We start from the raw sequence: 14,523 nt of genomic DNA, 5'->3' as shown, positions 1-14,523 counted from the left end.
CTTCCCCCCCTCTCTCCAATCCCAACCCACCACGTTGTTGTTTACATTAATTTACGTTTATGTTTTACGTAGATGTAGCATCGCTGGCTATAGACACACTTTTATATTATTTGCGAGGTTGATCCGATCCACGATAATAGCAGTCATCATAAATTTTGCTTATCCCCGACCGATCGATCGCTCAAACATCACGACATGGGTCGGTTCCACTTTCCGTCGGAACACATGTAGCAGCAGGTCAAAGTCCAATCTCCGGCCGGTCATACCATTTCCCGTGTCCAAAAGCAGCGTGGAATCTTTTTAAAATTATATTTAATCGAGGGTCGGGACCATGTGGCAAAGAGCCAACTTGACCATTTTAAAACCCGAACGAAATGCATGCAGGCCCAATGATTAATAACCAAGATACAAACAAAAAGACCCTTGACGACGCCGCCGCGTGATCTCCCGGCGACCGACCGTTGCGAGGACAAAAGGCCAAAGGCCGGATCATCACAGGATATATGATACTATGATCGATCCAGTGGGACAAGGGAACGACTGGTTAATCAGAGATCATGCATGGCTTTGTTTTTGTGTGACATCGACTGCTCAGCACTTCGTCATTTGAAATTTATATTTCCTTGTTCCAACCCTTGCGTGTTGATCACTAATAACAACCACCGTACGTACACAGGACCGTGGATTTCAAGCCAGTCTTCCTTTTTCCAAACTGGGCATTCTCACTAGTAATTTTTGTAGAATAAGATGCTTGAAAAAGAGTGATGGTGGAAACGTGTGCGTAAGACATAACAAAAGTGGAGGTTTCGAGCCTTTTCTTCTACTTCCTCCGTTCCTAAATATTTATCTTTTTAGAGGTTTTAACAAGTGACTACATACGAAGCAAAATAAATAAATCTACACTCTAAAATATGTCTATGTACACCCGTATTGATAGTTTATTTAAAATCTCTAAAAAGACAAATATTTAGGAACGATGGGAGTAGTACCTTGATTTTAGCTAGAACCACTTTCACATTAGTACTCTCTCCGTTCCCAAATATAAGTCTTTCTAGAGATTTCAACAAGTGACTACATACGAAGTAAAATGGATGAATCTACACTCTAAAATATGTCTACATACATCCGTGTGTTGTAGTCTATTTGAAATGTCTAAAAAGACTTATATTTAGGAACGGAGGGAATATATACTAGGATCACAACATCGACCGGTTTCTTGTCCAGGGCCAATTTATAAAACGATGGGGTTCAGAACTTACTCCTTCATTTGTGTAGTGATATACTATATTAGGATATGTGTCATGTTCCTATATACGGTCATCGGACTAACCATCAATGTTTATTACTGCTAGTATCACTTTCATGGAGCAAACTTGCTAGAGAATTTCATTATCTAAAAAAACAGTGGACAGTTGTGTGGAACCATTAAATATATGATGTGGTTGAGTTGTGCCACTTGGAACCTTGTTTATCAATGTCGATCTGATTCTCATCGTAAAAATAGTATCCGGTTCACGGGTTATATTCACAAGCATGTTCATGATATCTTGACGACAAATTTATTAAATTTTTCGACAGATCATCCATCTAATAATTTATAATTGTATATGTTTGCAAGATATAATTTTGTCCACGTGATTTGGAAACTACGCCAGTTCACATGGCCAGGAGTTGCCCTTTGGTGGTTACCGAATAATTCAGCCTATTTCCTTTTCTATTAGGATATACAGCATGTCGCTGACTCAGCACTTGCAACCACAAACCTAATCCTAATGACCAGAATAGCAAGCTAATTCACATGTGCAGGAGCGGAACTAGGACTGGGCCACGCCCCGGGCTCTAGGCCTGCAATAATAAGCTACAACGTGTCTACAGGGCCCAAAATGCTACACTGACTGAAGAGAGCATTGTACACGCCCCAGGCCCAGGCCCCCCGGCCTGGGTCCTGGATCCGCCACTGCACATGTGCAACATGCTGCACTGTTAGAACTAGATGATTCCCCGCGCGTTGCTGCGGGCCATTAGCATTCCAATCAGCTCATTTGAGAGATGCACATTGCGGAAGGAAAGAAGAGGAAGAGAAAATATTAGCGGGGTTATGGTACAAATTTTTTTCTTGCGTTGATGAGAGAATTCACCAAAATTTGATTTACAAACCGTGCTCAAATGAAGTTGCTTGGTCTGATCGAGTCAACTCACTGTATGATTGTATGCACCTATGAGGTTAATTTTGAGAACATTCCCTGTTTATAAGTAGACATCGAGACTTAACAATATTATAAATAATATATGGTGCATGGTGGGGTGTAAAAGTGTTACTCCTCTAAGTGTGCGTCCATTAATATGGATCGGAGGGAGTACTATTTCTAATCAGCACGACCACACAGAAAAATGCTATGCTTGATCTCGACTGATTACCTGAAACACCTACATATCCAAAGAAAAAAAATTCAAAACCCTCCATATTTGCAACAATGGTAAAAGCAGAAGACCTCAAATAAAAAGGAGTTGCTTGCATCAAGCAAAAATGTCCGAACCTGAAATTATTGATGTATATTAGAATAGATATGCATGTAATGTAAATGAAGAAAAACTAAAATTAAATTAGCGTCTAGCAGGAATAATAGATCATCAAAGGTGAAAACCACGTCCAAACCACACCTAACAGGACCAAAGGTTTAATTTGAAAACAAACTGCCAATTCTGCGAGGTGGAAGATGGTGAGTATCTTTAAAGGGACTGCAAATATTTTGGAAGAAGCTGGTGATGCCACCTATTTCGATAAGCAGGTTTAATGATCTACTATCCTAAATTCCTTGCTAAAAACATCATCTAAGAGGAATATTTAGCTTGGATTTCCTCTTGTCATGGTATCAACAACACATCCTTGCCTTTAGCACAGATATTTAACTGGTTAATATATATGATTTGCTTACTTCATCAGCCTATGTTTGAACATTTTGTATAATATTTTTAACTGGTCAACATACTTGTAGATCTACAATTATTATGTTAGGTGTTAGACCCAATGAATAAGACCGATCCCCAGTAATTTGTTAATATCACTAAGTCAGAACCCATACAGGAGGTGGACTGCATACTGCAAGTGCCTCACATTGTTGTATGTACCTAATCCAAAGCAATCCGTTGATATCCTCCTATTTTCCTCTCTAAGATATTCAATATCCTACTAATTTTGTTGGTTTGTTAAGTTATCTTCTTGTACATAGGTCACAGCTGATCTAGAGACAATCTCCACAAAGAAAATATTGGGCCAGTTGACCTTCCGCGGGCATGCATATCAGAATCAAATCAAAAGCCGGAAGCTTCAATCTTGCCTTATTCACATAGATTTTCAAGATCAAATGAGGATTTGCCTGATGTGGCCCATAGCTAGATATTTGCACGTGATAGGTACTTCTTTTTGACTGCTCTACCTATATAATACACTATAACAATCTCTAGGATTTTATTTAGCCACCAGGGAAGCCTAGCAGGTAGGTGGGTCAACAGTGAACCTTTTCAATTGTCATTATACCATTGATATCCAAATCTTGGATGAGTTTTTCTTGATTGTTTGGTGACTAAGCGTATGTTGGTTAATATGAATTTGAATTGTACTCTGGATCAAGTGATTTTCTGATATGGTAGTTCATTTCTACAAAAATTGGCCCATTCTAATTGAAAAACAAAGCAGCATTTCTATAACACGTGGGTATAAACTGAAAATTGTATATAGTGACCTATGGAGTAAAAAAACACAAAATGCAAATAGATGAGAAATCTTAGCTTATTCCTTTTGGCCATTTCTACAACAAAAGCTCTTGGCTGGCCTAACAAAGGTGCTGGAATTTCAGAGCGACAGAAAAACTAATTTAATGTCTTCAGATAATTCTCATTTAGGGTAGTATAGTTGTAGCTTTTATGTTCAAAATTGTTGTTTATCGGCACATTTTCTTGAAGACATGTGCCTAGCGCTTCTTTGAATGTATTCCTTGTTGGAAATATGCCCTAGAGGCAATAATAAATAAGTTATTATTATATTTCCTTGTTCATGATAATCGTTTATTATCCATGCTATAATTGTATTGATAGGAAACTCAGATACATGTGTGGATACATAGACAACACCATGTCCCTAGTAAGCCTCTAGTTGACTAGCTCGTTGATCAATAGATGGTTACGGTTTCCTGACCATGGACATTGGATGTCATTGATAACGGGATCACATCATTAGGAGAATGATGTGATGGACAAGACCCAATCCTAAGCATAGCACAAAGATCATGTAGTTCGTTTGCTAGAGCTTTGCCAAAGTCAAGCTCTTCCTTAGACCATGAGATCGTATAACTCCCGGATACCGTAAGAGTGCTTTGGGTGTACCAAACGTCACAACGTAACTGGGTGGCTATAAAGGTGCATTACAGGTATCTCCGAAAGTGTCTGTTGGGTTGGCATGAATCGAGACTGGGATTTGTCACTCCGTGTAAACGGAGAGGTATCTCCGGGCCCACTCGGTAGGACATCATCATAATGTGCACAATGTGACCAAGGGGTTGATCACGGGATGATGTGTTACGGAACGAGTAAAGAGACTTGTCGGTAATGAGATTGAACAAGGTATCGGTATACCGACGATCGAATCTCGGGCAAGTATAATACCGCTAGACAAAGGGAATTGTATACGGGATTGATTAAGTCCTTGACATCGTGGTTCATCCGATGAGATCATCGTGGAACATGTGGGAGCCAACATAGGTATCCAGATCCCGCTGTTGGTTATTGACCGGAGAACGTCTCGGTCATGTCTACATGTCTCCCGAGCCCGTAGGGTCTACACACTTAAGGTTCGATGACGCTAGGGTTATAAAGGAAGTTTGTATGTGGTTACCGAATGTTGTTCGGAGTCCCGGATGAGATCCCGGACATCACGAGGAGTTCCGGAATGGTCCGGAGGTAAAGATTTATATATGGGAAGTCCTGTTTTGGTCGCCGGAAAAGTTTCGCACTTTATCGGTATTGTACCAGGAGTGCCGAAAGGGGTCCGGGGGTCCACCGGGGGGGTCCACCTGCCCCGGGGGGCCACATGGGCTGTAGGGGGTGCGCCTTGGCCTATATGGGCCAAGGGCACCAGCCCCAAGAGGCCCATGCGCCAAGGAAACTTGGGGAGGGAAGAGTCCTCAAAGGGGAAGCCACCTCCGAGGTGCCTTGGGGAGGATGGACTCCTCCCCCCCTCTTGGCCGCACCCCTTCCTTGGAGGAAGGGGCAAGGCTGCGCCTCCCCCCTCTCCCTTGCCCCTATATATAGTGGAGGGGAGGGAGGGCATCCATACCAGAAGCCCTGGCGCCTCCCTCTCCCTCCCATGACACATCTCCCTCCTCCCACAGCGCTTGGTGAAGCCCTGTTGGAATCCCGCTACTTCCACCATCACGCCATCGTGCTGTTGGATCTCCATCAACCTCTCCTTCCCCCTTGATGGATCAAGAAGGAGGAGACGTCGCTGCTCCGTACGTGTGTTGAACGCGGAGGTGCCGTCCGTTTGGCGCTAGGATCATCGGTGATTTGGATCACGACGAGTACGACTCCATCAACCCCGTTCTCTTGAACGCTTCCGCGCGCGATCTACAAGGGTATGTAGATCCACTCCTCCCTCGTTGCTAGATGACTCCATAGTTTGATCTTGGTGATACGTAGAAAATTTTGAATTATTGCTACGTTCCCCAACAGTGGCATCATGAGCTAGGTCTATTGTGTAGATTCTTTGCACGAGTAGAACACAAAGTAGTTGTGGGCGTTGATTTTGTTCAATATGCTTACCGTTACTAGTCCAATCTTGTTTTGACAGTATTGTGGGATGAAGCGGCCCGGACCGACCTTACACGTACTCTTACGTGAGACAGGTTCCACCGACTGACATGCACTTGGTGCATAAGGTGGCTAGCGGGTGCCATTCTCTCCCACTTTAGTCGGAACGGATTCGATGAAAAGGGTCCTTATGAAGGGTAAATAGCAATTGGCATATCACGTTGTGGTTTTGCGTAGGTAAGAAACGTTCTTGCTAGAAACCCATAGCAGCCACGTAAAACATGCAAACAACAATTAGAGGACGTCTAACTTGTTTTTGCAGGGTATGCTATGTGATGTGATATGGCCAACAAGAATGTGATGAATGATATGTGATGTATGAGATTGATCATGTTCTTGTAATAGGAATCATGACTTGCATGTCGATGAGTATGACAACCGGCAGGAGCCATAGGAGTTGTCTTAAATTTATTGTATGACCTGCGTGTCATTAAACGACGCCATGTAATTACTTTACTTTATTGCTAACCGGTAGCCATAGTAGTAGAAGTAATAGTTGGCGAGACAACTTCATGAAGACACGATGATGGAGATCATGGTGTCATGCCGGTGACGATGATGATCATGGAGCCCCGAAGATGGAGATCAAAAGGAGCAAAATGATATTGGCCATATCATGTCACTATTTGATTGCATGTGATGTTTATTATGTTTATGCATCTTGTTTACTTAGAACGATGGTAGTAAATAAGATGATCCCTTACAACAATTTCAATAAGTGTTCTCCCCTAACTGTGCACCGTTGCTACAGTTCGTCGCTTCGAAGCACCACGTGATGATCGGGTGTGATAGATCCTTACGTTCACATACAACGGGTGTAAGACAGATTTACACATGCAATACACTTAGGGTTAACTTGACGAGCCTAGCATGTACAGACATGGCCTCGGAACACGGAGACCGAAAGGTCGAGCATGAGTCGTATAGTAGATACGATCAACATGAAGATGTTCACCGATGATGACTAGTCCGTCTCACGTGATGATCGGACACGGCCTAGTTGACTCGGATCATGTAATCACTTAGATGACCAGAGGGATGTCTATCTGAGTGGGAGTTCATAAGATGAACTTAATTATCCTGAACATAGTCAAAAGACCTTTGCAAATTATGTCGTAAGCTCGCGCTTTAGTTCCACTATTTAGAAATGTTCCTAGAGAAAATATAGTTGAAAGTTGATAGTAGCAATTATGCGGACAGTAGAAAGCTTATGTCCTTAATGCACTGCTCAGTGTGCTGAACCCCAAACGTCGTCTGTGGATGTTGCGAACATCGGACATACACGTTTTGATAACTACGTGATAGTTCAGTTAAATGGCTTAAGTAGAGGCACCAAAGATGTTTTTCGAAACATCGCGGAACATATGAGATGTTTCGAGGGCTGAAATTAGGGTTTCAGGCTCGTGCCCACGTCAAGAGGTATAAGACCTCCGACGATTTTCTTAGCCTGCAAACTCAGGGAGAAAAGCTCAATCGTTGAGCTTATGCTCAGATTGTCTGAGTGCAACAATCACTTGAATCGAGTGGGAGTTGATCTTCCAGATGAGATAGTGATGTTTCCCCAAAGTCATTGCCACCAAGCTGCTAGAGCTTCGTGATGAACTATAACATATCAAGGATAGAGATGATGATCCTTGAGGTATTCGCGTTGTTTGACATCGCGAAAGTAGAAATCAAGAAGGAGCATCAATTGTTGATGGTTGGTGAAACCACTAGTTTCAAGAAGGGCAAGGGCAAGAAGGGATACTTCATGAAACGGCAAATCAGCTGCTGCTCTAGTGAAGAAACCCAAGGTTGAACCCAAACCCGAGACTAAGTGCTTCTGTAATAAGGGAACAACCACTAGAGCGGAATTACCCTAGATACTTGGTAGATGAGAAGGCTGGCAAGGTCGATAGAAGTATATTGGATATACATTATGTTAATGTGTACTTTACTAGTACTCCTAGTAGCACCAGGGTATTAGATACCGGTTCAGTTGCTAAGTGTTAGTAACTCGAAATAAAAGCTACGGAATAAACGGAGACTAGCTAAAGGTGAGCTGACGATACGTGTTGGAAGTGTTTCCAAGTTTGATGTGATCAAACATCGCACGCTCCCTCTACCATCAAGATTAGTATTAAACCTGAATAATTGTCATTTGGTGTTTGCGTTGAGCATAGACATGATTGGATTATATCTGTTGCAATACGGTTATTCATTTAAGGAGAATAATGGTTACTCTATTTATTTGAATAATACCTTCAGTGGTCTTGCACCTAAAGGAATGGTTTATTGAATCTTGATAGTAGTGATACACATTTTCATGCCAAAAGATATAAGATAGTAATGATAGTACCACTGACTTGTGGCACTGCCATGTAAGTCATATTGGTATAAAACGCATGAAGAAGCTCCATGTTGATGGATCTTTGGACTCACTCGTTTTTGAAAAGTTTGAGACATGCGAACCATGTCTATTGGTGTATACGCATGAAGAAACTCCATGCAGATGGATCGTTTGGACTCACTTGATTTTGAATCACTTGAGATATGCAAATCATACCACATGGGCAAGATGACTGAAAAGCCTCGTTTTCAGTAAGATGGAACAAGATAGCAACTTGTTGGAAGTAGCACATTTTGATGTGTCCAGTCCAATGAGTGATGAGGTATGCAGTGAATATCGTTATGTTCTTACTTCACAGATGATTCGAGTAGATGTTGAGAATATTTACTTGATGAAACACAAGTCTGAATTATTGAATGGTTCAAGTAATTTCAGAGTGAAGTAGAAGATCATTGTGACAAGAGGATAAAATGTCTATGATATGATCATAGAGATGAATATCTGAGTTACGAGTTTTGGCACACAATTAAGACATTGTGGAAATTGTTTCACAATTAATACCGCCTGGAACACCATAATGTGATGGTGTGTCCAAACATCATAGTTGCACCCTATTGGATATGGTGGGTACCATGATGTCTCTTATCGAATTACCACTATCGCTCATGGGTTAGGCATTAGAGACAACCGCACTCACTTTAATAGGGTACCACGTAATTCCGTTGAGACGACACCGTTTGGAGAAACCTAAGTTGTCGTTTCTTAAAGGTTTGGGACTGCGACGCTTATGTGAAAAAGTTTCAGGATTGATAAGCTCGAACCCAAACTGGATAAAATGCATCTTCATAGGACACCCAAAACAGTTGGGTATACCTCCTAATTCAGATCCGAAAGCAATAAGGATTGTTTCTTGTACCGGGTCCTTTCTCGAGGAAAAGTTTGTCTCGAAAAGTTGAGTGGGAGGATGGTGGAGACTTGATGAGGTTATTGAACCATCACTTCAACCAGTGTGTATCAGGGCACAGGAAGTTGTTCCTGTGGCACCTACACCAATTGAAGTGGAAGCTTATGATAGTGATCATGAAGTTTCGGATCAAGTCACTACCGAACCTCGTAGGACGACAAGGACGCGTACTACTTCGGAGTGGCACGGTGATCCTATCTTGAAGATCATGTTGCTAGACAACAATGAACCTACGAGCTATGGAGAAGCGATGGTGGGCCCAAATTCCGACAAATGGTTAGAAGCCATGGAATCCGAGATAGGATCCATGTATCAGAACAAAGCATGGACTTTGGTGGACTTGCCCGATGATCGGCAAGCCATTGAGATAAATGGATCTTTAAGAAGAAGACGGACGTGGACGGTAATGTCACCGTCTATGAAGCTCGACTTGTGGTGAAGAGTTTTTTCACAAGTTCAAGGAGTTGACTACGATGAGATTTTCTCATCCGTAGCGATGCTTAAAGTCCGTCGGAATCACATTAGCACAAGTTGCATTTATGAAATCTGGCAGATGGATGTCAAAGCGAGTTTCCTTACCAGTCGTGAGGAAAGGTTGTATGCGATACAATCAGAAAGGTTTTGTCGATCCTAAGGATGCTAAAAGGTATGCTGGCTCCAGCAATCTTTCTAAGGACTGGAGTAAGCATCTCGGAGTTGGAATGTACACTTTGATGAGATGATCAAAGATTTTGGGTTTGTACAAAGTTTATGAGAAACTTGTATTTCCAAAGAAGTGAGTGGGAGCACTATAGAATTTCTGATGAATATATGTTGTCGACATATCATAGATCAGAGATGACGTAGATTTTCTAGAAAGCATATAGGGTTATTTGAAAGGTGTTTTTCAATAGAAAACCTGGATTAAGCTACTTGAACATTGAGCATCAAGATCTATAAGGATAGATCAAAATGCTTAATAATACTTTCAAATGAGCACATACCTTGACATGATCTTGAAGGTGTTCAAGATGGATCAGTCAAAGAAGAAGTTCTTGCCTGAGTTGTAAGGTACGAAGTTAAGACTTAAAGCTCGACCATGGCAGAATAGAGAGAAAGGACGAAGGTCGTCTCCTATGCTTAAGACATAGGCTCTACAGTATGCTATGCTGTGTACCGCACCTGAAGTGTGCCTTGCCATGAGTTAGTCAAGGGGTACAAGAGTGATCCAAGAATGGATCACAAACAGCGGTCAAAGTTATCCTTAGTAACTAGTGGACTAAGAAATTTTCTCGATTATGGAGGTGGTAAAAGAGTTCGTCGTAAAGGTTACGTCGATGCAAGCTTAACACCTATCCGGATAGCTCTGAGTAGAGATACCAGATACGTATAATGGAGAAACAATTTAGAATAGCTCCAAGTAGAACAGTTATTTGGAATAGCTCCAAATAGAGCGTGGTAGCTACATCTAGGAGATGACATAGAGATTTGTAAAGCACACACGGATCTGAAAGGTTCAGACCCGTTGACTATAACCTCTCTCACAAGCATAACATGATCAAACCCAGAACTCTTGGGTGTTAGTCACATGGGGATGTGACCTTGAGTGTTAATCACATATCGATGTGAACTGGATTATTGACTCTAGTGCAAGTGGGAGACTGTTGGAAATATGCCCTAGAGGCAATAATAAATAAGTTATTATTATATTTCCTTGTTCATGATAATCGTTTATTATCCATGCTATAATTGTATTGATAGGAAACTCAGATACATGTGTGGATACATAGACAACACCATGTCCCTAGTAAGCCTCTAGTTGACTAGCTCGTTGATCAATAGATGGTTACGGTTTCCTGACCATGGACATTGGATGTCATTGATAACGGGATCACATCATTAGGAGAATGATGTGATGGACAAGACCCAATCCTAAGCATAGCATAAAGATCGTATAGTTCGTTTGCTAGAGCTTTGCCAATGTCAAGTATCTCTTCCTTAGACCATGAGATCGTGTAACTCCCGGATACCGTAAGAGTGCTTTGGGTGTACCAAACGTCACAACATAACTGGGTGGCTATAAAGGTGCATTACAGGTATCTCCGAAAGTGTCTGTTGGGTTGGCACGAATCGAGACTGGGATTTGTCACTCCGTGTAAACGGAGAGGTATCTCTGGGCCCACTCGGTAGGACATCATCATAATGTGCACAATGTGACCAAGGGGTTGATCACGGGATGATGTGTTACGGAACAAGTAAAGAGACTTGCCGGTAACGAGATTGAACAAGGTATCGGTATACCGACGATCGAATCTCGGGCAAGTATAATACCGCTAGACAAAGGGAATTGTATACGGGATTGATTAAGTCCTTGACATCGTGGTTCATCCGATGAGATCATCGTGGAACATGTGGGAGCCAACATGGGTATCCAGATCCCTCTGTTGGTTATTGACCGGAGAACGTCTCGGTCATGTCTACATGTCTCCCGAACCCGTAGGGTCTACACACTTAAGGTTCGATGACGCTAGGGTTATAAAGGAAGTTTGTATGTGGTTACCGAATGTTGTTCGGAGTCCCGGATGAGATCCCGGACGTCACGAGGAGTTCCGGAATGGTCCGGAGGTAAAGATTTATATATGGGAAGTCCTGTTTTGGTCGCCGGAAAAGTTTCGCACTTTATCGGTATTGTACCGGGAGTGCCGAAAGGGGTCCGGGGGTCCACCGGGGGGGGGTCCACCTGCCCCGGGGGGCCACATGGGCTGTAGGGGGTGCGCCTTGGCCTATATGGGACAAGGGCACCAGCCCCAAGAGGCCCATGCGCCAAGGAAACTTGGGGAGGGAAGAGTCCTCAAAGGGGAAGCCACCTCCGAGGTGCCTTGGGGAGGATGGACTCCTCCCCCCCTCTTGGCCGCACCCCTTCCTTGGAGGAAGGGGCAAGGCTGCGCCTCCCCCCTCTCCCTTGCCCCTATATATAGTGGAGGGGGGGGGAGGGCATCCATACCAGAAGCCCTGGCGCCTCCCTCTCCCTCCCATGACACATCTCCCTCCTCCCACAGCGCTTGGCGAAGCCCTGTTGGAATCCCGCTACTTCCACCATCACGCCATCGTGCTGTTGGATCTCCATCAACCTCTCCTTCCCCCTTGCTGGATCAAGAAGGAGGAGACGTCGCTGCTCCGTACGTGTGTTGAACGCGGAGGTGCCGTCCGTTTGGCGCTAGGATCATCGGTGATTTGGATCACGACGAGTACGACTCCATCAACCCCGTTCTCTTGAATGCTTCCGCGCGCGATCTACAAGGGTATGTAGATCCACTCCTCCCTCGTTGCTAGATGACTCCATAGATTGATCTTGGTGATACATAGAAAATTTTGAATTATTGCTACGTTCCCCAACATTCCTGAGCCAAGAGCCGGCATGGCGACGGAGCAAGATATCTCAAATATAAAGGTTGATCTTAATTTCATGATATTGTCTATTTCATACTAATAATTGAGAATCATTCCCAAAATTAATTGCTATGTAGCCAACTCTTACTGAATCTATCCATGTCAGCTCATGTTCTCAAATCGGTCACAAGGTCATTGTCTGGTCAGTTTTATCTACAATTAATTGTTTTGTTCAACCCAACAGTCTTCTCTACGTACATCTAACCACATCGGGAGTTCTTACATGTTTATAGTTGAATTAATCTTCATTCATACGGCAGGTGCACGAGGTACCATGCAAGCAAGCAGGGTGGCCCTGATCATGCTGTATATTTCTATCTTTGTAAGACCTTTTAAGTCTGACTTAAGACAGCAGGAAGTATGCCTCTACTTTTGGACGCTGCCATGTGCTATCCATTACTTTTGAACCACCATCATCGTTCATGTAACCTCCAGAATACATTCTCTAAGTGTGTTGTTTTTGCATGGCTCCATCTTAAAGTTTTAGTTAAAAACTTGCGCATACCAGTCCTAATATACATGTACTTTGAGTGTGATAGAATAAACAAGAAAGTGGAAGGGGCGCGCTCCTACCTTGCACCGCCACAACTTACTCTCAGGAGGCCCGCAATGGCGGGCCCCAACCACCAGTAAGCTAGGAAAGAGCACCCAAAAGTACATCTCCATGGAGAGACAGCCCACCCCTGACCTTGGGAAAGAAAGCTGGTGCGCCATGGATCTGATCATTGACAACCTGAAGATGCAACATCATCTTCTCGTGGCTGTGTGGCCTTGCGTACCACTAGCTGCCCTTGCACCTGCACTGTGTCAAAGGTACCATTACTGAGCGCTCACTTTCTTGGGTTACTCGAAAAGGAACTGGAATGTCCACGGGGAGAGCAGGAAAACTTGGAATTGGGCAAAATAGTGAGCTTTGTATAGAGGTTTGTAGTGATCATCCATCAACCGTGATTGATGAACACGCTTAACTTACTGGTAGTTGGGTTCGTGGATATGACTAATGCTTACACATATAGGAGGTTGGTTTTAGCGTTCCAGCTGATTGTGCCAATTATGGTTTACTTCTCATTATGGTTTACAATCGCATCACTAACCTAATAAATTTTCTATTTTATTGTCTGGCTAACCGAATTATTTTACATGTTATAAGACGAAGTAAATCCTACACGACACAGCTCAGCGACAACAAACTAAGCCTAAACTGGACGTGTTTTTTCCGGATGTTAGTTTTTCTCTTTTGAGAGAATACCAGCTGCAAAGTGTTATCATAATATAAGCATTGTCTTGTTATTTTTGCTGACTTGCAGTACAAACAATGCGAAAGCATGAGGAATCGGGGCATGGACAAGTGTGTCGCAGCACAGGAGAAGCCATGCATGCATCTGGCAATAATATTTTTTTAGAACGTAGATGCTGGGAGCGTCCGGCCTTAAATTAATAAAGCCCACATCGGAATAGGCAGAGTAGCTAACCACGGACATTACAAGTTCGAGACAAAAGCCAGGGCTACGCGAGGAACAGGAAGCTTAAGGTTCAGAGCTTGACTGCGCGAATTGTTACAAGGCCGAAGCCCATGGCCTTGAGTACGCAGACTCGCCAAAACAAAATCAAGTGCCCACCCTTAGGCTGGCACCACCGGCTCCCTAGCCGCGACGTAAACCTAGTGAATACGGACTTGGGCATGCTTCATGAGATCAGCGTCCTTCGGCTTCACCAACGGACTCCATTGCTGCTGGAGGAAAGAGCATTTGTAGATAATATTAGCCGGGTGCGTCGGAAGCTGTCCTTCAATGGTAAGTTTGTTGCGTGTCAGCCACAGGGACCAAAGCATCACGCCTATGCTGGTCCATAGCACCCTCTTGCCCTGGCCCTGGACCGAGTCCAGGAGCGCCACCAGTTCGTGCGAGGAGTGCGGGTCCCACAAGACCCTGGCCGC

The sequence above is a fragment of the Triticum dicoccoides genome, chromosome 1A, assembly GCF_002162155.2.
Source record: "Triticum dicoccoides isolate Atlit2015 ecotype Zavitan chromosome 1A, WEW_v2.0, whole genome shotgun sequence".
NCBI classification, from domain to species: Eukaryota; Viridiplantae; Streptophyta; class Magnoliopsida; order Poales; family Poaceae; genus Triticum; species Triticum dicoccoides.
The sequence above is the reverse complement of the archived record's forward strand: the minus strand, read 5'-3'. Positions refer to the sequence as shown.